The sequence below is a fragment of the Pseudorca crassidens genome, chromosome 3 (genome assembly GCF_039906515.1).
Source record: "Pseudorca crassidens isolate mPseCra1 chromosome 3, mPseCra1.hap1, whole genome shotgun sequence".
Classification (NCBI taxonomy): domain Eukaryota; kingdom Metazoa; phylum Chordata; class Mammalia; order Artiodactyla; family Delphinidae; genus Pseudorca; species Pseudorca crassidens.
In genome coordinates, this window is record NC_090298.1 from 81,494,839 (window position 1) to 81,521,073 (window position 26,235).

The 26,235-nt window shown below is 36.3% G+C and overlaps 1 long non-coding RNA gene across 3 annotated transcripts in view; it reads right to left on the reverse strand.

Annotated features, from left to right (window-relative positions):
- The window catches only part of LOC137220752 (uncharacterized), a 532,799-nt gene that overhangs the window by 491,603 nt on the left and 14,961 nt on the right, over positions 1 to 26,235 (reverse strand). For all 3 annotated transcript variants that reach the window (XR_010941779.1, XR_010941777.1, XR_010941778.1), the window contains exon 3: positions 17,282 to 17,411. This is a non-coding gene — a long non-coding RNA (uncharacterized lncRNA). The remainder of the gene's footprint in view (positions 1 to 17,281; positions 17,412 to 26,235) is intronic.

Genomic DNA, 26,235 nt, shown 5'->3' on the forward strand with positions numbered 1-26,235 from the left:
TGGCTTAAACCAAAACCAAGCAGGAGTTAACAGGTTAGGCAGGGGGTAGAACGGACACCACTTTACAAAAGAGAGAAAGAAAATTAAAATGATACACACACAAATGCCTAATTTAATAGAAGGTCTTTCTTCCTCTGCACAGAGATAGGATATAAAAGAATTCCTGAAAGGGTCTCCACAGGGATTTCCAGAGGAAATCATACCATCAAAGGAGTGCATAGATAGTGTAGCAAAAAACGATGGCAACAAGAAAATTAGTCTAGAAAATATGTGCAGCTCATTTTAGTAATACTTCCTGATTTGTAAAAAAGGGTATATCTGTGTATGTATGTATTCTCCAGTAAAGCACACACAAATATATAATAGTGAAAGATCAAAGTGCATGTTCCAAACTACATGTCAATTGCTGGATACAAAGCAGTAAATTATTGGAAGACAGGTACCAAAAACCAAAATATGCCTCGGTTATGGAATAGCCGCTCTGAAGTCATTTTTCTTACTATTGATTACATAATCAATTCAGTTGTCTCCAAACTTAAGAAAATACATTTCTGTCAATTGCATAGAAAGAGTGTGTACCTTTCTATCCTTTCTATGAAGAACACGTTTCCAGTTCAAGTGAAAGTAGCAGCAAGTCAAGGTTTTTCCTTGCAAACTTAGGCATTAAAAAAGTACTGTATAAGTACTGTATAAAAATGAGTACTGTATAAAAATCAATAATGAGGTGTCTAAATTGATTCCAAATAGCTCTCATCTCAGGTATTGTATAAGTGTGAGATAAATTTAGAGAGTATTCCACTAACATTTTAAGTACCTAGATGCAACCAGTGATGAATTATATCTAAAAATAGACTTTTGGAGAGAGACCTACAACATGGCGGAGGAGTAACACATGGAGATCACCTTCCTTCCAACAAATACATCAGAAATACATCTGCATGTGGAACAACTCCTACAGAACACCTACTGAATGCTGGCAGAAGACCTCAGACTTCCCAAAAGGCAAGAAACTCCCCATGTACCTGGGTAGGGCAAAAGAAAAAAGAAAAAACAGAGACAAAAGAATAGGGACGGGACCTGCACCAGTGGGAGGGAGCTGTGAAGGAGGAAAACTTTCCACACACTAGGAAGCCCCTAAACAGGCGGAGATAGGGGGTGGGGTGGGGAAGCTACGAAGCCGCGGAGAAGAGCACAGCAACAGGAGTGCGGAGGGCAAAGCGGAGAGATTCCCGCACAGAGGATCGGTGCTGACCAGCGCTCACCAGCCCGAGAGGCTCCTCTGCTCACCCGCCGGGGCACATGGGGGTTGGGAGCTAAGGCTCAGGCTTCGGAGATCAGACCCCAGGGAGAGGACTGGGTGAACACAGCCTGAAGGGGGTTAGTGCGCCACAGCTAGCCGGGAGGTAGTCCAAGAAAAAGTCTGGAGCTGCCTAAGAGGCAAGAGACCATTGTTTCAGGGTGCGTGAGGAAAAGGGATTCAGAGCACCACCTAAACGAACTCCAGAAACGGGCGCAATCCACGGCTATCAGCATGGACACCAGAGACAGGCATGAGACATTAAGGCTGCTGCTACAGCCACCAAGAAGCCTGTGTGCGAGCACAGGTCACTATCCACACCTCCATTCCCGGGAGCCTGTGCAGTCCACCACTGCGAGGGTCCCGTGATCCAGGGACAACTTCCCCAGGAGAACACATAGCGTGCCTCAGGCTGGTGCAACGTCACGCCAGCCTCTGCCACCCCAGGCTCGCCCTGCATCCGTATCCCTCCCTCCCCCAAGGCTCAGTGAGCCAAAGCCCACTAATCAGGTGCTCCTTTAACACCGTCCTGTCTGAGCAAAGCAGAAACGCTCTCAGGTGACCTACATGCAGAGGCGGGGCCAAACCCAAAGCTGAACCCCAGGAGCTGTGCGAACAAAGAAGAGAAAGGGAAATCTCTCCCAGCAGCCTCAGGAGCACCAGATTAAATCTCCACAATCAACTTGATGTACCCTGCATCTCTGCAATACCTGAAGAGACAATGAATCATCCCAAATTGAGGAGGTGGACTTTGGGAGCAACTATAGACTTGGGGTTTGCTTTCTGCATCTAATTTGTTTGGTTTTATGTTTAACTTACTTTACTATTTAGTTTATTATCATTGATATATTTGTTTATTGATTTGGTTAGTCTCTTCCTTTATGTTTATATATATAGATATATATATATTTTTTTCCTTTTTCTCTTTTTGTGACTGTGTGTGTGTATACTTCTTTGTGTGATATTTTTTCCTTTCTTAACACTTTAAAATTGTTTTTATCTTTAATTTTTTTTATTTTTTAGTTCAATAACTATATTTTATTTATTTAATTTATTTATTTGTTTTCCTTCTTTCTTTCTTTTTTTCTCCCTTTTCTTCTGAGTCATGTGGCTGACTGGGTTGTGGTGCTCTGGCTGGGTGTCAGGTCTGTGCCTCTGAGGTGAGAGAGCCGAGTTCAGGACACTGGTGCACCAGAAACCTCCTGACCCATGTAATATCAATCGGCGGGAGCTCTCCCAGAGACCTCCATCTTAATGCTAAGGCCCAGCTACACTCAACGACCAGCAAGCTACAGTGCTGGACACCCTATTCCAAACAACTAGCAAGACAGGAACACAACCCCATCCATTAGCAGAAAGGCTGCCTAAAATCATAACAAGGTCACAGACACCCCAAAACACACCACTGGACACAGCCCTGCCCACCAGAAAGACAAGATCCAGCCTCATCCAACAGAACACAGGCACCAGTCCCCTGCACAAGGAAACCTACACAACTCACTGAACAAACCTTAGCCACTGGGGGCAGACACAAAAAACAATGGGAACTATGAACCTGCAGCCAGCAAAAAGGAAACCCCAAACACAGTAAGTTAAGCATAATGAGAAGACAGAAAAACACAGCAGATGAAGAAGCAAGGTAAAAACTCACCAGACCAAAAAATGAAGAGGAAATAGGCAGTCTACCTGAAAAAGAATTCAGAGTAATGATAGTAAAGATAATCCAAAATCTTGGTAAAAGAATTGAGAAAATACAAGAAACATTTAACAAGGACCCAGAAGAACTAAAGAGCAAACAAACAGTGATGAACAACACCAAAAATGAAATTAAAAATTCTCTAGGGGAATCAATAGCACAATAACTGAGGCAGAAGAATGGAAAAGTGACCTGCAAGATAAAATAGTGGAAATAACTACCACACAGCAGGATAAAGAAGAAAGAAAGAAAAGAATTGAGGACAGTCTCAGAGATGACTGGGACAACATTAAATGTACCAACATTTGAATTATAGAGGTCCCAGAAGAATAAGAGAAAAAGAATGAATCTGAGAAAATATTTGAACAGATTATAGTTGAAAACTTCCTTAATATGGGAAAAGAAATAGTCAATCAAGTCCAGGAAGCGCAGAGTCCCATACAGGATAAACCCAAGGAGAAACACATCAAGACATATATTAATCAAACTATAAAAAAATTAAATACAAAGAAAAAAATACTAAAAGCAGCAAGGGAAGAACAACAAATAACATACAGGGGAATCCCCATAAGGGTAACAGCTGACCTTTCAGCAGAAATTCTGCAAGCCAGAAGGGAGGGGCAGGACATATTTAAAGTGATGAATGGGAAAAACCTACAGCCAAGAATACTCTGCCCAGCAAGGATCTCATTCAGCTTCGAGGGAGAAATTAAAACCTTTACACACAAGCAAAAACTAAGAGAATTCAGCACCACCAAACCAGCTTTACAACAAATGCTAAAGGAACTTCTCTAGGCAGGAAACACAAGAGAAGGAAAAGACCTACAAAAACAAACCTCAAACAATTAAGAAAATTGTCATAGGAACAAACATATTGATAAGTATCTTAAATGTAAATGGATTAAATACTACAACGAAAAGACAAGACTGGCTGAATAGATACAAAAACAAGACCCGTATATATACTGTATACAAGAGACCCACTTCAGACCTAGGGAAACATACAGACTGAAAGTAAGGGGATGGAAAAAGATATTCCATGCACATGGAAATCAAAAGAAAGCTGGAGTAGCAAATCTCATAACAGACAAAATAGACTTTAAAATACAGTCTATTACAAGAGACAAAGAAGGACACTACATAATGATCATGGGATCAATCCAAGCAAAAGATATAACAAATGTAAATATTTATGGACCCAACATAGGAGCACCTCAATTCAAAAGGCAAATGCTAACAGCCAAAAAAGGGGAAAGCGACAGTAACACAATCATACTAGGGGACATTAACACCACACTTTCACCAATGGACAGCTCATCCAAAGACAGAAACACAAGCTTTAAATGATACATTAAACAAGATGGACTTAACTGATATTTATTGGACATTCCATTCAAGAACAACAGAATACATGTTCTCCTCAAGTGTTCATGGAACATTCTCCAGGATAGGTCATATCTTGGGTCACAAACCAAGCCTTAGTAAATTTTAAAAAACTGATATGATTATCAAGTATCTTTTCTGACGACAACTCACGAGACTAGATATCAATTACAGGAAAAAATTTGTAAAAAATACAAACACATGGAGGCTAAACAATACACTACTAAAAAACCAAGAGATCACTGAAGAAATCAAAGAGGAAATTAAAAAATACCTAGAAAAAAATGACAATGAAAACACAATGACCCAAAACCTATGGGATGCAGAAAAAGCTGTTCTAAGAGGGAAGTTTACAGCAATACAATCCTACCTCAGGAAACAAGAAACATCTCAAATAAACAACCTACCCTTACGCCTAAATTAATTAAAGAAAGGAAAACAAAAAAACCCCAAAGTAAGCAGAAGGAAAGACATCATAAAGATCAGATCAGAAAAAAATGAAAAAGAAATGAAGAAAACAATAGCAAAGATCAATAAAACTAAAAGCTGGTTCTTGAGAAGATAAACAAAACTGATAAACCATTAGCCAGATGCATCAAGCAAAAAAGGGAGAAAACTCAAATCAACAGATTAGAAATGAAAAAGAAGAAACAACTGACACTGCAGAAATACAAAGGATCATAAGAGATTGCTACAAGCAACTCTGTGCCAATAAAATGAACAACCTGGAAGAAATGGACAAATTCTTAGAAATGCACAACCTTTTGAGACACAACCAGGATGAAATAGAGAATATGAACAGACCACTCACAAGCACTGAAACTGAAGATGTGATTAAAAATCTTCCAACAAAAAAAATTCCAGGACCAGGTGGCTTCACAGGCGAATTCTATCAAACATTTAGAGAAGAACTAACACCTATCCTTCTCAGACTCTTCCAAAATATAGCAGAGGGAGGAACACTCCCAAACTCATTCTATGAGGCCACCATCGCCCTGATACCAAAACCAGACAATGATGTCACAAAGAAAGAAAACTACAGGGCAATATCACTGATGAACATAGATGCAAAAATCCTCAACAAAATACGAGCCAACAGAATTCAACAGCACATTAAGAGGATCACACACCATGATCAAGTGGGGTTTATCTTAGGAATGCAAGAATTCTTCAATTTATGCAAATCAATCGATATGATTAAACCATATTAACAAGTTGAAGGAGAAAAAACATAAAATTATCTAAATAAATGCAGAAAAAGCTTTTGAGAAAATTCAACATCCATTTATGATAAAAACCCTCCAGAAAGTAGTCACAGAGGGAACTTACCTCAACATAAAAAAGGTCATCTATGACAATCGGACAGCCAACATCGTTCTCAGTGGTGATAAACTGAAACCATTTCCTCTGAGATCAGGAAGAAGACAAGGTTGTCCACTCTCACAATTATTATTCAACATAGTTTTGGAACTTTCAGCCAAAGAAATCAGAGAAGAAAAAGAAATTAAAGGAATCCAAATTGGAATAGAAGTAAAGCTGTCACTGCAGATGACATGATACTATACATAGAGAATCCAAAAGATGCTATCAGAAAAATACTAGAGCTAATCAATGAATTTGGTTAAAGTAGCAGGATACAAAATTAATGCACAGGAATCTCTTCCATTCCTATAGACTAATGATGAAAAATATGAAAGAGAAATTAAGGAAACACTCCCATTTACCACTACAACAAAAAGAATAAAATACCTAGAAATAAATTTACCTAAAGACACAAAAGACGTGTATGCAGAAAACTGTAAGATACTGATGAAAGAAATTAAACATGATACAAACAGATGGAGAGATATACCATGTTCTTCGACTGCAAGAATGAATATTGAGCAAATGACTATACTACCCAAAGCAATCTACAGATTTAATGCAATCCCTATCAAACTACCAATGGCATTTTTCACAGAACTAGAACAAAGAATTTCACAATGTGTATGGAAACACAAAAGACCCTGAATAGCCAAAGCAATCTTGAGAAAGAAAAACGGAGCTTCAAGGAATCAGACTCCCTGACTTTAGACTATACTACAAAGCTACAGTAATCAAGTCAGTATGGTACTGGCACAAAAACAGAAATATAGATCAATGTAACAGGATAGAAAGCCCCACAATAAACCCATGCACATATGGTCACCTTACTTTTGATAAAGGAGGCAAGAATATACAATGCAGAAAAGATAGCTTCTTCAGTAAGTGGTGCTAGGAAAACTGGACAGCTACATGTAAAAGAATGAAATTAGAACACTCCCTAACACCATACACAAAAATAAGCTCAGAATGGATTAAAGACCAAAATATAAGGCCAGACACGATAAAACTCATAGTGAAAAAACATAGGGAAAACAATGTATGACATAAATCACAGCACGATCCTTTTAGACCCACCTCCTAGAGAAATGGAAAGAAAAACATAAAGAAATGTGACCTAATGACACTTAAAAGCTTTTGCACAGCAAAGGAAACCATAAACAAGATGAAAATGCAACCCTCAGAATGGGAGTAAATATTAGCAAATGAAGCAACTGACAAAGAATTAATCTGCAAAATTTACAAGGAGCATATGCAGCTCAATATCAAAAAAACAAACAACCGAATACAAAAATGGTCAGAAGACCAAAATAGACATTTCTTCAAAGAAGATATACAGATGGTCACAAACACATGAAAGGATGTTCAACATCACTAATCATTAGAGGAATGCAAATCAAACTACAGTGAGGTATCACCTCACACCATTCAGAATGGCCATCATCTAAAAATCTAAAAGCCATAAATGCTGGAGAGGGTGTGGAGAATAGGGAACACTCTTGCACTGTTGGTGGGAATGTAACTTGCTACAGCCACTATGGATAACAGTACAGAGATTCCTTAGTAAAAAGTAAGTAAAAGTAAAAATAGAACTACCATACTACCCAGCAATCCCACTATTGGGCATATACCCTGAGAAAACCATAATTCAAAAAGAGTCATGTACCACAATGTTCCTTGCAGCTCTATTTACAATAGCCAGGACATGGAAGCAACCTAAGTGTCCATCAACAGATGAATGGAAAAAGAAGATGTGGCATATATATACAATGGAATATCACTCAGCCATAAAAAGAAACGAAACTGACTTATTTGTAGTGAGGTGGATGGACCTAGAGTCTGTCATACAGAGTGAAGTAAGTCAGAAAGAGAAAAACAAATACCGTATGTAAACACATACGTATGGAATCTAAGAAAGAAAATTCGTTCTGAAAAACCTACAGGCAGGACAGGAATGAAGATGAAGACGTAGAGAAAGGACCTGAGGACATGGGGAGGGGGAAGGGTAAGGTGAGACAAAGTGAGAGACTGGCATGGACATATATACACTACCAAATGTGAAACCGATAGCTAGTAGCAGGCAGCCACATAGCACAGGGAGATCAGCTCGGTGCTTATGACCACCTAGAGTGGTGGGATATGGAGGGTGGGAGGGAGACACATGAGGGAGGAGATATGGGGATATATGTATATGTATAGCTGATTCACTTTGTTATAAAGCAGAAACTAACATACCATTGTAAAGCAATTGTAAAGCATAAAGATGTTTAAGAAAAAAAATAGTTGGGCTTCCCTGGTGGCACAGTGGTTGAGAGTCCGCCTGCCGATGCAGGAGACACAGGTTCGTGCCCCGGTCCGGGAAGATCCCACATGCCGCAGAGCGGCTGAGCCCGTGAACCATGGCCGCTGAGCCTGCGCATCCAGAGCCTGTGCTCCACGACAGGAGAGGTCACAACAGTGAGAGGCCCGTTACCGCAAACAAACAAACAAAAAAAATAGTTAACCATCAAGGACCCACTGCATAGCACAGGTAACTCTACTCAATACTCTGTAATGACCTATATGGGAAAAGAATTTAAGAAAGAGCAGATATATGTGTATGTATAACTTATTTGCTTTGTTGTACAGCAGAAACTAACACAACATTGTAAATCAACTATACTTCAATAAATATTCATTAAAAATAAATAAATAAATAAAAATAGAGTTTTGACTTACTTGGGCCAATAAGTTCGTTTTTAATTAATCTATTTTGAGTTTTGGTCACTTTTAACCAAAGAGTACAGGCGTATGTAACCGTGATTGAGTCCAAGTCACAGTGATAAAAGACAAGGTCAACAAAAGTTCCACATTAACTAATATTATCATTAACAAATATTTCAACAAAGTAATGAATAATACAGAGTTTGATAATAAAACCATCATACTTTAAGCTAGCCTACTCTTCAAATAGAAAAGTAGATATAAGAGCCCAGATTACTAACTGTCAAGAATAGAGTTTATGAAATATTTTATATGTCTTACCTACGTCTATTTGCTTTTTAGCTCGCTAACATTTTTATAAGTCGTTCTCTATTAAACTCTGCATTTTTTTCCCCCCTAGGCTTCCAAGTTAACTCTTTGCTTCTCTGGAAATCTTTCCTATTTCCTTTCCATTTTTCTTTTAATTTTTCAATTTTATTTATTTTTTTATACAGCAGGTTCTTAGTAGTCATCAATTTTATATACATCAGTGTATACATGTCAATCCCAATCACCCAATTCATCACACACACCACCACTGCCCCACGGAATTCCCCCCTTGCTGTCCATATGTTTGTTCTATGTCTCAATTTCTGCCCTGCAAACCGGTTCATCTGTACCATTTTTCTAGGTTCCACATATATGCATTAGCATACAATATTTGTTTTCTCCTTCTGACTTACTTCACTCTGTATGACAGTCTTTAGATCCATACACATCCCAACAAACAACCCAATTTCGTTCCATTTTATGGCTGAGTAATATTCCATTATATATATGTACCACATCTTCTTTATCCATTCGTCTCTCAATGGGCATTCAGGTTGCTTCCATGACCTGGCTACTGTAAATAGTGCTGCCATGAACGTTGGGGTGCATGTGTCTTTTTGAATTATGGTTTTCTCTGGGTATATGCCCAGTAGTGGGATTGCTGCATCATATGGTAATTCTATTTTTAGTTTCCTAAAGAACCTCCATACTGTTCTCCATAGTGGCTGTATCAAGTTACACTCCCACCAACAGCAAGAGGGTTCCCTTTTCTCCACATCCTCTCTGGCATTGGTTGCTTGCAGATTTTCTGATGATGCCCATTCTAACTGGTGTGAGGTGATACCTCACTGTAGTTTTGATTTGCATTTCTCTAATAATTAGTGATATTGAGCCACTTTTCATGTGCTTCTAGGCCATCTGTATGTCTACTTTGGAGAAATGTCTATTTAGGTGTTCCACCCATTTTTGGATTCAGTTGTTTGTTTCTGTAATATTGAGTTGCATGAGCTGTTTATATATTTTGGAGATTAATCCTTTGTCCACTGATTCGTTTGCAAATATTTTCTCCCATTCTGAGGGTTGTCTTTTTGTCTTGTTTATGGTTTTCTTTGCTGTGCAAAAGCTTAGAAGTTTCATTAGGTCCCATTTATTTTGGTTTTATTTCCATTACTCTAGGACGTGGATCAAAAAAGATCTTGCTGTGATTTATGTCAAAGAGTATTCTTCCTATGTTTTTCCCTAAGAGTTTTATAGTGTCTGGTCTTACATCTAGGTCTCTAATCCATTTTGAGTTTATTTTTGTGTGTGGTGTTAGGGAGTGTTCTACTTTCATTCTTTTACATGTAGCTGTCCAGTTTTCCCAGCACCACTTATGGAAGAGACTGCCTTTTCTCCATTGTATATCCTTGCCTACTTTGTCATAGATTAGTTGACCATAGGTGCATGGTTTTATCTCTGGGCTTTCTGTTCCATTGATCTATTTTTCTGTTTTTGTGCCAGTACCATATTGTCTTGATCACTGTAGCTTTGTACTATAGTCTGAAGTCAGGGAGTCTGATTCTTCCAGCTCCGTTTTTTTCCCTCAAGACTGCTTTGGATATTTGGGGTCTTTTGTGTCTCCATACAAATTTTAAGATTTTTTTGTTCTAGTTCTGTAAAAAATGCCATTGGTAGTTTGATAGGGATTGCATTGAATCTGTAGATTGCTTTGGGTAGTATAGTCATTTTCACAAACTTGATTCTTCCAATCCAAGAACATGGTATATCTCTCCATCTGTTGGTATCATCTTCAATTTCTTTCGTCAGTGTCTGATAGTTTTCTGCATACAGGTCTTTTGTCTCCTTAGATAGGTTTATTCCTAGGTGTTTTATTCTTTTTGTTGCAGTGGTAAATGGGAGTGTTTCCTTAATTTCTTTTTCAGATTCTTCATCATTAGTCTATAGGAATAGAAGAGATTTCTGTGCATTAATTTTGTGTCCTGCAACTTTACTGAATTCATGTTTATCTCTAGTAATTTTCTGGTGGCATCTTTAGGATTCTCTATGTATAGTAGCATGTCACCTGTGAATAGTGACAGTTTTACTTCTTCGCTTCCGATTTGTATGCCTTTTATTTCTTTCTCTTCTCTGATTGCTGTGGCTAGGACTTCCAAAACTATTTTGAATAACAGTGGGGAGCGGGGACATCCTTGTCTTCTTCCTGATTTTAGAGGAAATGCTTTCAGTTTTTCATCATTGAGAATGAAGTTTGCTGTGGGTTTGTCACATATGGCCCCTATTATGTTGAGGTAGCTTCCCTCTATGCCCACTTTCTGGAGAGCTTTTATCATAAATTGGTGTTGAATTTTTTCAAAAGCTTTTTCTGCATCTATTGAGATGATCATATGGTTTTTCTTCTTCAATTAGTTAATATGGTGTATCACATTGATTGATTTGCACATATTGAAGAATCGTTGCATACCTGGCATAAATCCTACTTGATCACGGTGTATGATCCTTTTAATGTGTTGTTGGCTTCTGTTTGATAGTATTTTGTTGAGGATTTTTGCATCTAATTTCATCAGTGATATTGGTCTGTAATTTTCTTTTTTGTAGTATCTTTGTCTGTTTTTGGTATCAGGGTGACGGTGGCCTCATAGAATGAGTTTGGGAGTGTTCTTCCTCTGCAATTTTTTGGAAGAGTTTGAGAAGGATGGGTGTTAGCTCTTCTTTAAATATTTGATAGAATTCACCTGTGAAGCCATCTGTCCTGGACTTTTGTTTGTTGGAAGATTTTTAATCACAGTTTCAATTTCATTACTTGTGATTGGTCTGTTCATATTTTCTATTTCTTCCTGGTTCAGTCTTGGAAGGTTATACCTTTCTAAGAATTTGTCCATTTCTTCCAGGTTGTCCATTTTATTGGCATAGAGTTGCTTGTAGTAGTCTCTTTGGATGGTTTGTATTTCTGCGGTCTCTTTTGTAACTTCTCCTTTTTCATTTCTAATTTTATTGATTTGAGTCCTCTCCCTCTTTTTCTTGGTGTGACTGGCTAATGGTTTATCAATTTTGTTTATCTTCTCAAAGAACCAGCTTTTAGTTTTATTGATCTTTGCTATTGTTTTCTTTGTTTCTATTTCATTTATTTCTGCTCTGATCTTTATGATCTCTTTCCTTCTGCTAACTTTGGGTTTTGTTTGTTCTTATTTCTCTAGTTCCTTTAGGTGTAAGGTTGGATTGTTTTTTTGAGATGTTTCTTGTTTCCTGAGGTAGGCCTGTATAGCTATAAACTTCCTTCTTAGAACTGCTTTTGCTACATCCCATAGGTTTTGGATCGTCGTGTTTTCATTGTCATTTTTTTCTAGTTATTTTTTGATTTCCTCTTTGATTTCTTCAGTGATCTCTTGGTTATTGAGTAACATATTGTTTAGCCTCCATGTGTTTGTGTTTTTTACGTTTTTTCCTCCATAATTCATTTCCAATCTCATAGCATTGTGGTCAGAAAAGAAGCTTGATATGATTTCAATTTTCTTAAATTTACTGAGGCTTGATTTTTGACCCAAGATGTGATCTATCCTGGAGAATGTTCCGTGCCCACTTAAGAAAGTGTCGTCTGCTGTTTCTGGATGGAATGTCCTATAAATATCAATTAAATCTATCTTGTCTACTGTGTCACTTAAAGCTTCTGTTTTCCTATTTTCATTTTGGATGATCTGTCCATTGGTGTAAGTGAGGTGTTAAAGTCCCCCAATATTATTGTGTTACTCTCGATTCCCTCTTTTATAGCTGTTAGCACTTGCCTTATCTATTGGGGTGCTCCTATATCTGGTGCATATATACTTATAATTGTTATATCTTCTTCTTGGATCGATCCCTTGATCATTATGCAGTGTCCTTGTCTCTTGTAACATTCTTTATTTTAAAGTCTATTTTATCTAGTATGAGCATTGCTACTCCAGCTTTCTTTTGATTTCCATTTGCATGGAGTATCTTTTTCCATCCCCTCACTTTCAGTCTGTATGTGTCCCTAGGTCTGAAGTGGGTCTCTTGTAGACAGCATATATATGGGTCTTGTTTTTGTATCCATTCAGCAAGACTGTGTCTTTTGGTTGGAGCATTTAATCCATTCACGTTTAAGGTAATTATTGACATGTATGCTCCTATGACCATTTTCTTAATTGTTTTGGGTTTGTTTTTTTAGGGCCTTTTCTCTTCTATTTCCCACTTAGAGAAGTTCTTTTAGCATTTGTTGTAGAGCTGGTTTGGTGGTGCTGAATTCTCTTAGCTTTTGCTTGTCTGTAGAGCTTTTGATTTCCCCATCGAATGTGAATGAGATCCTTGCCGGGTAGAGTAATCTTGGTTGTAGGTTCTTCCCTTTTATCACTTTAAGTATATCATGCCACTCCCTTCTGGCTTGTAGAGTTTCTGCTGAGAAATCAGCTGTTAACCTTATGGGAGTTCCCTTGTATGTTATTTGTCGTTTTTCCTTGCTGCTTTCAATAATTTTTCTTTGTCCTTAATTTTTGCCAATTTGATTACTATGTGTCTCGGCCTGTTTCTCCTTGGGTTTATCCTGTATGGGACTCCCTGCACTTCCTGGACTTGGGTGGCTATTTCCTTTCACATGTTAGGGAAGTTTTCGATTATAATCTCTTCAAAGATTTTCTCTGGTCCTTTCTCTATGTTCCTTCTTGTCTGGGACCCCTATAATGTGAATGTTGTTGCTTTTAATGTTGTCCCATAGGTCTCTTAGGCTGTCTTCATTTCTTTTCTTTCTTTTCTCTTTATTCTGTTCCACAGCAGTGAATTCCACCATTCTCTCTTCCAGGTCACTTATCCGTTCTTCTGCCTCAGTTATTCTGCTATTGATTCCTTCTAGTCTAGTTTTCATTTCAGTCATTGTATTTTTCATCTGTTTGTTTGTTCTTTAATTCTTCTAGGTCTTTGTTAAACATTTCTTGCATCTTCTCGAATTTTGCCTCCATTCTTTTTCTGAGGTCCTGGATCATCTTCACTATCATTATTCTGAATTCTTTTTCTGGAAGGTTGCCTATCTTCACTTCATTTAGTTGTTTTTCTGGGGTTTTTATCTGGTTCCTTCATCTGGTACGTAGCCCTCTGCCTTTTCATCTTGTCTTTCTCTGAATGTGGTTTTTGTTCCACAGGCTGCAGGACCGTAGTTCTTGTTTCTGCTGTCTGCCCTCTGGTGGATGAGGCTATGTAAGAGGGTGGGCCTGGGTTCCCTTCCTGTTGGTTGTTTGGCCTGAGGCAACCCAATACTGGAGCCTACCTGGGCTCTTTGGTGGGGCTGATGGCAGACTCTGGGAGGGCTCATGCCAAGGAGTACTTTCCAGAATTTCTGCTGTCAGTGTCCTTGTCCCCACTGTGAGTCACAGCCACCCCCTGCCTCTCTAGGAGACCCTCCAACACTAGCAGGTAGGTCTGGTTCAGTCTCCCCTGGGGTCACTGCTCCTTCCCCTGGGTCCCGATGCACACACTACTTTGTGTGTGCCTTCCAAGAGTGGAGTCTCTGTTTCCCCCAGTCCTGTCAAAGTCCTGCAATCAAATCCCACTAGCCTTCAAAGTCTGATTCTCTAGGAATTCCTCCTCCCATTGCTGGACCCCCATGTTTGGAAGCCTGACGTGGGGCTCAGAACCTTCACTCCAGTGGGTGGACTTCTGTGGTGTAAGTGTTCTCCAGTCTGTGTGTCACACACCCAGCAGTTATGGGATTTGATTTTACTGTGATTGTGCCCCTCCTACCGTCTCACTGTGGCTTCTCCTTTGTCTTTGGATGTGGGGTATCTTTTTTGGCAAGTTCTAGTGTCTTCCTGTCGATGATTGTCCAGCAGCTAGCTGTGATTCTGGTGTTCTCACAAGGGGGAGTGACAGCACGTCCTTCTACTCTGCCATCTTGGTCAGTTCTGTATTAAATTCTTTCTACTGAATTTCTTGGCATTAGTTCTGTTTCCTGACTGGACACTAACTGATTCATTATTTTTTTGTCCTAAAATATCTGATATTAGAATGGATCTTGTTTTTTTTTGATGCGATAGCAAAACTGACTTATTTACAATTGCCTGTGTATGTGCATCAAATTTTGCAGAATGAGTGTCAGTAGCTTAAAGGAAAATCTCAGAGAAGATAATAGAAAAGTTTTAAGAAACACTGCATAATCTATACTTTTGAAGTTGCAACAGACATAATGTGGAAAAACATGTATATTGACTACTCTGAGACAAAAAAAATAAAAGATACAATTTCATGTAAGACAGTTTAGGAGTATCTTAACCAATTTGTTTTGCTCATATTTTCTTTTTTCTGCATGTACAAGTGTGATATATGATTAAAGTACTTGCTAAAATGTCTAAATAAGCCCTTTCAATACATAAAAATAAAAACAATATGTCATAGGCAAGCATTTTATCATAGTTTTAATTGGCAGTGTATATCTTTTTCTTTCTTAATGGATCATAACATAATGGAGCATCCTACAATTGATGGTACCTTAGATTGGATGAAATATAACATATGTACAGACCAAGCACTAGGAAGATTATTTCCAAGTTCAATATAGGGATTTGTATGACTTTTTAGTTCCTTTATAACTTTACTTCCTTAATTCTTTCTGATTAAATTATTGTAATGTTAAAGTACTGTTAAAGTAATTTTTACAATAAGAAAAATCTATTTTTTTAAAAAAGGATATATATTAAGCCAAAATGTGTACTGAAGGTATATTCTGGACTTCCTTCTTACATGGCAGAGTCTGCATTCAAATCTAGTTTGCTAATGTTTCTTTTCTATCACTCTTTTGGGTTAATCGACACTGTACACCTTAAATCAACCAGTGCTTCCTTTTCTCATAAAAGGACTGACAATTATTGACATTTCCTTTTTGTGGTTAAAATGCTTTTTAAATGATCTTAGTTAATAGGTAGGCTATATTTAAATTTGAATATTTTCTAATAAATTGATCTTGGCCAAAGGACAGGCCCAAAATCTTGCGTGTTCAGCTGAATATCTTAAGAAGCAAGATCATGATAGGCATTCAGGGGAACACATTCTTGGCCAATATACTCTGGATTAGAAGTGAGGATCACAGTTACAGGTTGAGGTCTCTTTAATAATATCCCTATTTGTCAGGATGAAGAGAAGGAGATAACACAGGAAGGGGAACATGTATAGTAATTACAAAAATTTCAGACACTGAAGTAATTTACATATATTTACTCATTTTATTTCTCCAACAATCCAGTACTATTATTATCTTCAACTTATACATATAGACTAGTGCAAGAAGAATTACTCGAAGAATGATAATAAATATGCATAATTGCAGAATGTAGACCTTTACAATTTTTATAGAGATATTCCCTAACTTTAGTGCCTGCCATGTGTGCCAGACACCATGAACTAAATAAATAAGACAACTAAAACTCTGAAAACAAGAAGAGAACCTTTTCTTTTAAATCTCCTGGATCATGGTTACTGAAAGGGTGTGGTTCCACTCAATCAGTGACATTCATAAAGTGAAAGAATTTTTGACATCACTTATTTTTTAAAAAAATCATTTCACAAATGAAAAGGTGTGTCCCAGTGTAGACGGAAAGAGCCTACACTATCTATTGCTACAAAATTTAGTGGCTTAAGACAAAAAACTTATTATGTCATAGTTTCTGAGGGTCAGGAATCCTTAGCCATGTGTTTTTGGCTCAGAGTCTCTCTCGAGGTTGCAGTCAAGCTGTTGGCTGGCTGGTCTGCATCTCTATGGATTCATGGGGCCTGGAGAATCTCTTTCCAAGCTCACTCACATGTCTATTAGTATATTAGTAAGAGGTTTCAGTTCCTCACCATGAGGGACTCTCCATAAGTCTTCCCCCAAATCAGGCGATAAGATAGAGACAGAAAAGGGGAGAGAAAGAGAGAGAGAGAGAGGGAGGGAGGGAAGCGGGGGCAGGGGGGGAGAGGGAGAGTGGGAGAGAGGGAGAGAGAGAGAGAGAGAGAGAGAGAGAGAGAGAGAGAATCCAAATCGGAAGCTGTCTTATAACTTAAGCTCAGAAGTGATATCCCATTGCTTCTGCCATATCTGATTCATCAAATAACCTAACCCTAGTCATTTAACAGAAAGGGGTTGGATATCAGGAGGCATCAGGGGCAATTTTTAAGGCTGGTTACCACAGAGCTCTTGACTTGGAATCCACAGACTTGAGTTAATAAAGTCATCTGGGTAATAGAGGAAGATGAAAACCCACTCTTTTGTTATTCTTCCCAGAAGCTCCATGATTAGAAAAGATGCCCCTTGCCTTTTGATTTTAGAGGCACTGAATATCCTCCTGATTTTGTCTCATCCATGGGAGACATAAAGCAATAGTGTATTCGAGCAGTGAAGTGATGTACTGAATGCCCCCGTAAAATCCTGAATTCCCTTGCTTTGGTGTATTCTCCAGTTAAAGCAATGGATTTACTAGAAAAGCTTACTGTTAATCAGAAGCTGAGGCAGTTTTCTTAACAGGAGAAGCTGAACAGAGTAGCAAAGCAATTGTACTTACACCTTTGAAGTACCACATTCTCCATTCTTGTCAAAGTTCCCATTTATCCTCCTAGGATCCATGAAATAGTTTAGCTTTTCAAGGACTCATGAATTCCTCTTTGATGTTTTCCTGAGAAGTTTTCTACATGCTTCAAGACAGAACATTGAATTAAGTTAGCCTCAAGGCCAACCTACACACTATTCACATGCTGCTCTTTAGTCAATCTGAATTAAGCTACTAGGAGTGATATGTCTAGGATGACAATCAGGTGTGTGGCTTACTATTATATAGAGAGAGGGTTTTGCATAGTGTAGACCTTATTTTAACTTTGCTTCTTTAAACATGATTTTTTAATAAGACATACATTTTCTCAATGTATTACCAGGTACAGTCACTATATACAGTTTTAGAACAGGATCACAATCAGGGAGAATTACAGCAAGTAAGAAGTATTTTTGTGCTAAGCTTTACTGCTCAGAGTGACTACTTACATGGCATAAATGTAGTTCAAACATCAGCCAGTTTCTTTATTCATTTTAAGAGATAGGCTCTTTTTTTATCTTACTGATTTTTCCCTGCTCATTATGGATCACTTCATCTTCCTTTGATTTGTTTCTCTTACTGACCTGGCACTTTGTGTAGGTGCTTCAATTCTCACTAATGGCAATTGCTGGCTATTGACCAAATATGACATGACCACTGAATTGAAAATTGTTACATCATTATAGCTCAATATTGGTAAATGCAGTTTTATACCATCCAAATTAGCTCTGCTGTTTGCAGTAGGGACCAGCGAGGACAAAATCATAATAAAAATGTCCAACAATACAATCACAGTTTAGATCTCTCCTAATACTATATGGTACAATAATTTTGCTTATCTAGAATTAAGTGAAGCTTCCACAAACATCACTGTACTTAATGAATATCTATTATCTATGTTTATTCACTGGGATTTTTATTGTACTTGGTAAAAGAACCACAAAAATAAAATTAATCCTGTATCGTAACTATTGGCCACTGAATAAACAAACCAAGGAAAACACTGATTTTTGTCTATGTTTTTTCTTTTTTAGATGCTGCATTTGACAAAACCAATGTTCTCAAGGACAGCAATTGTTATTTAGCCCACTCTGTCAGTATTGAGCAGCAGAAAACAGATAATTACATTGACTGTTCTCTAACATGTTTCTGTGACCTACAGGAGTTACTGATTCCTTTTTTCCCAAAGGTTGCATTTGAATTATAACATATTCTACAGAATATGTGCCTGTAGCAGAAAATAAAAATATAACCTTTGTGAAATGTGCATGCTTTTGAAACATGGACAGTCAGATATAGGATGGGTGAGGCATAAGAAATGATAAGAAAGAAGCAGCTAAAACAAAATCTAAAAATCCAAGAGTATTCTATGGTTTTTGTTCACAATTATGAGAGCCTCAGAAAGATGTATACATCTTATAACAGGACACACTAGTAGGAACTACAGGAAATATAAGATGCAAAACCATGTGTTAAGATTTTATTCAAATTATCGGTTACAAACCTTTTTCTTTCTTGGCTTGAGCGTATAACTACATAATCATTTATATGAATGAGGTAAATCAACACTTTCTTATTGACTTCCTTTCTCATTCTCCTCAGGTTTTTACTATACCTTTACTACTCTCCTTGAATCCCTAACCTGCCTCTTGACTGTCACCCTCACCTTGGCCTTCAAACATGGTCAGTCCTTTCCACTCAGAAAATGGAGGAAATAATTCGTGTTTTTCAGTTTCCATTCTTCCTCCTCTTCTGATATAGACTCTCAAGAGCAATCTCTACCCACTTTTTTCATGCTTATGCCTTCCAGTGTCTTGAATCCACTGCACTGCTATTTCTTTTCCTCTAGCACTCCAGAGAAAGTCTATGAAATTGACCTCTGGATGATCAAATAGACTTTATTTTTCACCTACCTTGTTTTCTTTGTCATATCTGTCTTATTGGACATTCTCTCTTCTTTTAGCTTAACTGCCAGTACTATTTTGATTTTCCTTCTTATCACTATTATTTACCTGGCTGGTTTAGCATTAGTTTTTCATCTGCTCCCTTCCCCAGAGATGAACAATATCTTTGTTCCTGTTATGGTCTTTCTACAGTCCCTTCCATGATAGCAACTACAAAAGTTATTTCTCCAATATTAAACTTTCTCCTGAGTGCAAAGTTCATTTTAATTCACCTACCAAATTCTGAACATCTATATAGTTCTCCAATAGAAAATTCAAGTATATTATTAACAAAAATAGTAACAGTAATAATAGTAATAATAATATTATGATAGAAATAGTAATCCATTTCACATATGTTAGCTGTTTTAATCTCCATAAAAACCCCTTGAGAGGAATTACTCTACATGTTTTACCATGAACAAAACTAACAATCAGGTTAAGTAACATGCACAATGTCAAAAAAAAAAAAACAGTAAAGGTAAGTACAGTGTTTATAATTCAAGTCTATCTAACTGCTAAATTCCACTGCTTCCGCAAACAAATTTTATATACAATGAAACCTGTCTTTCCACTTTGTTTAAAACTCAGGTAATGACTTCAGCATCCACCAATCATTCATACTTGAAATCTAAGAGACTGCTCTGACCACTCCATCTCTAACAATACCCACGTTCAACTTGTTTACGGTTTTTGATAAATGGGTACCAAAACTGTGTTTAAATAAACTCCCTGCTTCCATTTTCTCTTCTAGTACCACTTGCTCAACACTTTCTAATCTCAGCTCTCTCTAAATCATCTTTTACTCACTTCTTGAATTATCATTCGTTAACATAAACCTTTTCATATTAGTTCCTTGAACAAAATCTTTAAATTATTTTAACTGCAGACCGGATAAAGCCCATACTCCCAATCCTCTCATTCACGTATCTATTATTATTTCTAGTTGTACCCCTTGCCACTCAGTTCTATGCCTTTTTGGCTTTGCATTCACTCCATCATTGTTTGGTATGTGAATATGCCAGTCACTTTCACACCTTCCCTTATTCTTTTGCTCATGTTCTTCCTTCTGTCCTTATTTTCTTTCCTGACTAGAAATCCAGCTCATCACTATTCATCACTGATACGTTTGGATTTGAATAGGTCAGTTACGTGCCTATCTCCCAAAATAAACTGACGGGTTTTCGAGGGCATGAGTAAGGTATTCATTTTCACAACTCTCCTCTTCTTCCCCTGTAGACCCTGTCATCTAGAACTTCTTGCACATGAAAGCTCAGACTGAAATCATTATTTCACGGCTACAGTGGGATAATAAGAGAAATTTTCAACATTCATATATGAAGTTTTGAGATCCTGGGAAGACTATAAAAGTGAGAATAATCGTAATAACTACCTTTTTAATAAATTACAATGTGACAATGACATACACAAAAATCCCACCATTGTACCATACAGTAACATTTCAGAACACATATAACGTGAAATTGATCTTAAAAATTTTTAAATATAGAAAAACAGATTATACACAAAGGATGGGAGATCAGAAATGCATCACACTTCTCAAAATCTATAGCTATTTATGTTTTCTAAAAATTAAGGACACCACAAGGAAAATACAAATTTGACACAAAAACATTCAAATCATGAAAGGGAAAAATGAAAAGATGTTTTATTTTAGCAAAATTAATAAAAGACAAGAACCCATAAGAAAGCTTAATAAACATGAAATGTAAAATCAACTAGGATAAATAATACAAATAAAAGGTTATTAAAATAAGTGTAAATAAGATTTTTAAACTTTTATATATTATTAAAGAAAAAGAGGAAAGTATCAATAAACCTACGTAAATGTAATTTATACTAGAAAAACAAAAAATGAGCAAATAAATAAATACATAGGCAAAAATATAACAGATAAATGTAAACAAAAAATATTGTAAGATGGCAGTTTTATATTAGATGACACAGTACTCAAGAAAAAAATTTTATTTTGCAGTAATGGAACAAATGTGAAGCTTTCAAAATGGGAAAAGCTACAATATTATAAACATTTACAAACATAAATTCTTTTAATATAGCAGCAAAATATACAAAGCAAAAGTATTAGAAACAATGACTGTTTGTCACCCTTCCTCCCTCCATCCAAAAAGAATTCATGTTAGGAGACAATAACTTATTTACCTCAGAATTCAACAGGCTGAGGAGACAAATGATACAAGAAATTTAAGTATCATCCTTAATATCCCTAGAATTCTATATCATACCCTGAATATATATTCTTTTAAAATTGAAAAATACTATTTATAAAATCAGTTATGTCTTTTGCCACAAAAAAATCTCAATAAAATTTCCAAGTAATAACTATAAAGTCAACATTCCCTTATTTCAATGTATATAATAAAACATATTTTTAAAATTAATATAAAACAGAGAATTTTAAAAAATCAATCCTCTAAATAAATTTTCCTAAAAGAAAAAACTAAATTTTAAAAAATCTGCTTGAAATTAATATTGATGAAAACTTTATATGGAATACCTATAGGATTCAGCCAAAGCTCAATGTAGTAAAAAATGTGCACAGTAACTCATTTAATTAGAAAGAGATGTTGAAAATAAATGAATTATGCCCTTAAGAAGGTAGATAAAAAGCAATAAAATACATTGGATGAATTTAGGTGGATGATATTAAGGTGGATTTTAAAAGTAAAACGCCTCAAAAAAGTTAATGTGTAGTCCACTTGTCATTTTTGTTGCCTGTCCTTTTGATGTCATACCATAAAATCATTGCCAAGATCAATGTCATGAAGCTTTTCCCCTACATTTTCTTCAAGAAGTGTTACATTTTCAGGTTTTAAATATTTAATCCATTTTGAGTTGATTTTTGCATATCATGTAAAATAAGGGTCCAATTTCATTCTTTTACATGCGAATACCCATTTTTCCCCAAACCATTTGTTGACGAGACTACCCTTCCCTCCTTGTGTATTCTTGGTGCTCCTGTCAAAGATCAAGTGACCATGGATTTACTTCTTGATTCTCTATTCTGTTCTATTGGTCTATAAATCTGTTTTTAATGCCAGTACCATACTGTTTTGATTACTGTAGCTTGATAATATATTTTGAAATCAGGAACTAGGATACCTACAGCCTTGCTATTTCTCAGGATCAATTTGGTTATTCATAGTCTTTTGTGGTTCCATATGAATTGTAGAATTGTTTTTTTCTAATTCTGCAAAAAAATGACTTTGGGACTTTGACTACATCAAACATAAAAATCTCTGCATTGCAAAGCAAACAATCAAGGGAGTGAAAAGGTACCTACTGATTGGGAGAAAATATTTTCAAATCATTTATCTGAGAGGGGTTAACCTCCCAAATATATAAGGAACCCCTATAACTCAATAACCACAAAACTAATAATTCGATTTAAAAATGGGCTAAAGACTTGAATAGACATTTCTCCAAAGAAGATAGCATACAAATGGCCAACAGATATATGAGAAATCATCAGGGAAATGCAAGTCAAAATCACAGTGAGATATCACCTTACATCTGTCAGGATAGCTATTATCAAAAAAAAAAAAAAAGACAAGTGCTGGTGAGCATATGGAACAATGGGAACCCTTGTACACTGTTGGTGGGAATGCAAAGTGGTGCAGTCACTATGGAAAACAGTATGAAGTTCCTAAAAATTAAAAAATAGAGCTACCATATGATCTAGCACCCCCATATCTGTATATATGTCCAAAAGAATTGATATCAAAGAGATAATAGCACCCCCATATTCATTACAGCACTATTCACAACAGGTAAGGTATGGAAACAAACTAAATGTCCATGGACAGATGAATGGGTAAAGAAAATGTGGTATTATACACACAATGGGATACTACTCAACTTTAAAATATAAAAGAAGAAGGAAATTCTGCAATTTGTGATGACATTGATGAACTTTGAGGAAATTATGCTAAGTGAAATAAGCCAGACATAGATAAATATTTCATGATTCTACTTACATGAGGTACCTAAAATGGTCAAATGCATAAAATCAAAGATTGGAATGATGGTTACCAGGAGCTGAGAGGAGTAGGAAATAGGGAGTAATTAATCAATAGGTACAAAGTTTCAGTTAAGCGAGATGAATAAATGTTAGAGAGCTGTGCACAACACTGTACCTATAGTCAACAACAGTGTATTGTATGCTTAAAATGTTAAAATGAAAAATCTCAAGTTAAGTATTTTTACCACATTTTTTTAAAAGCACGGTTAATAAGACTAAGAGCTGGAATTCTGAAATGACCAACAAAATAGACAAACTCTTAGTAAGCAAAGAAAAAAATCAAAGAGAAATGAAAAGTAAACACTATCAATTATAACAGGGACATAATGACAGATACGAATAAGATTAAAAAATATATGGGAATAAAATTGTATTAGGATGTTAAATTTAGAAATAGTTATATAAGAAATATATAGTAACATAAACTACCAGAGCTGATTGAAAACCGTAGAAAAGGTAAATAAACCAAATTATATAAAATAAACGGAAAAGTTAACAAATGATCTACCTTTACTTATTCCAAGTTATTTAAAATATTTAAGAACATAAATAAAAAATAATTGCTCTCCAATCTATTTTAGAAATCTATTTGAACTCTGACACCTAATGCTAACAAACATAGCAAAAAAAAAAGAAAATCATAGACTCATTTGATTTACAAAGGTGCAGTGGCTTTGCATTTTACAAGAGGATTAGGTTCTGAACTCAGTCTCTAAGGTAAAATCTGTTTTTTAATATTTGAAAATACCCCTGAAGACCCCCTTAAAATGCTCATAACAACATAATATGTTTCTTTGTGTTTGTAAACCTTGTCAATACTATATCTCAGTACGTACAGCAGATTATAGCTTAGTAAATATTTGCTTTGCATTTAGGGGCCCTGGTCATTGAAAAATACATACGGTTAAACACCAGAACAAAAATTTATCTTAGAAAAGTCTTCCACAATGAGAGGCAAACAGGAACTGAATTCATCTGAATAGAGAGATTCCTATCTTCCCTCATAAAGCTAATTTCAGAGAATGTATGCACTGAATGGAATGGCAGAAAGAATTGACCATACTAGTTAAGATTTAGCATTTAGTAATTTTACACTTGAAGGAAACTTACGTATCATGATAAACCCATACCCAGAAAACAAATGCAAAACTCTGTGTACTTATATGTAGTACACTAGAACCAATACCATTTAAGTGAAAAAAAGAAAAGAAAAGGAAAAGACAGAAGCAATGACATCCATTAACATCAGGAGGATTCCAGAGTTTGGCATTGCACTGGCATTCATGATTGAAGCAATATTTCAACTGAAATAAATAAGAATTAAAACTTTTTTAAAATGAGACAAATTTCATTATTTCCAAAAATATAATACTAAATTGGAAAAATAAAATTACACTAAGAAAAAAATGCTATTAGATATTCTAGGGGAGCTTAGTAACTAGTGGCAGGCCCAATATCAATATACTGAAATTAATGTCTTTTTCATAAACTATCAAAAAATTGTTTTGAAAGAAAATAATTGAAATCCATAATAGCAGCAAAAACTATAAAAGACATAGGAATAAACCAAACAAGAAATGTGTAAGATCTCTGAAAATAACTGTAAATCTTTGTTACAAATATAAAAGTTAAGAGAAATACATACTGTACTTTTAGATGAGAAGATTCCATATCATAAAAATATAAAATGACTCAGAGTAAATGCCAAACTCAATCAAATTCTCAGAGGGTTTTTATGGGGTTAGGGGGAGAAAAACAAATTTATTCAACAGCTTATCTGGATGAGCAAATGCTCAAGAATAGCCAGGAAATTTTTGAAAAGGAAGAAAATAAAAATAAATGTGATATTATGCAATAATGGACAAACGGATGAAAAAAGTAACTGAGGAGTTAAGAAAAGGACACATACATATATGGGGAATTAGTATGTGGAAAAGAGAAAATTTTGTTTCAACAGGGAATAAATAATATGAGGATGGGGCTTCCCTGGTGGTGCAGTGGTTGAGAGTCCGCCTGCCGATGCAGGGGACACGGGTTCGTGCCCTGGTCCGGGAAGATCCCACATGCCGCGGAGCAGCTGGACCCGTGAGCCATGGCCGCTGAGCCTGCGCTTCCGGAGCCTGTGCTCTGCAATGGTACAGGCCACAACAGTGAGAGGCCCGCATACCGAAAAAAAAAAAAATAATAATAATAATATGAGGATGATTCCAGCCATATATCATAATGAAAAATAAACTATAAATGATTTAACAAATAAGAATTTTATGTAAAATATAGTATTAGAAAAATATTTTTGAATATTCCTGAGATAAAACATTTTTCTAACCAAGATATGAACATGTCATAAAAGAAATGTGATAGATATGACAATAAAATTTTAAAGTTCTATATATTACCAGAGCTTAAAAACAAAGTTAAAAGAAGTGATATAAGAAGAAAAATATTTTCAACATATATAACATTAACGAGTTAATATCCATAGGGGCTTCCCTGGTGGCGCAGTGGTTGAGAGTCCACCTGCCAATGGAGGGGACATGGGTTCGTGCCCCGGTCCAGGAGGATCCCACACGCCGCGTTGAGGCTGGGCCCGTGAGCCATGGCCACTGAGCCTGCGTGTCCGGAGCCTGTGCTCCACAACGGGAGAGGCCACAACAGTGAGAGGCCTGCGTACCGCAAAGAGTTAATATCCATGATATATTAAAAAGTCCTACAAGTCACAGTGAAACAGATTCTTCTAGAAATCTAGAACCAATTCTCACATGAAGTGCAAAGACGAAAGCACAAGAATATTACTGTATTGTTTCTAATGACAAAATATTAAGAACAACCCAAACATATGTCAGAGCATTTTGTATATTTCATAGTGAGAATGTCTCATAGAGTAAGCAATGTGAAAGATCCAGGTTTTTTTTTATATTCTTCCCAAT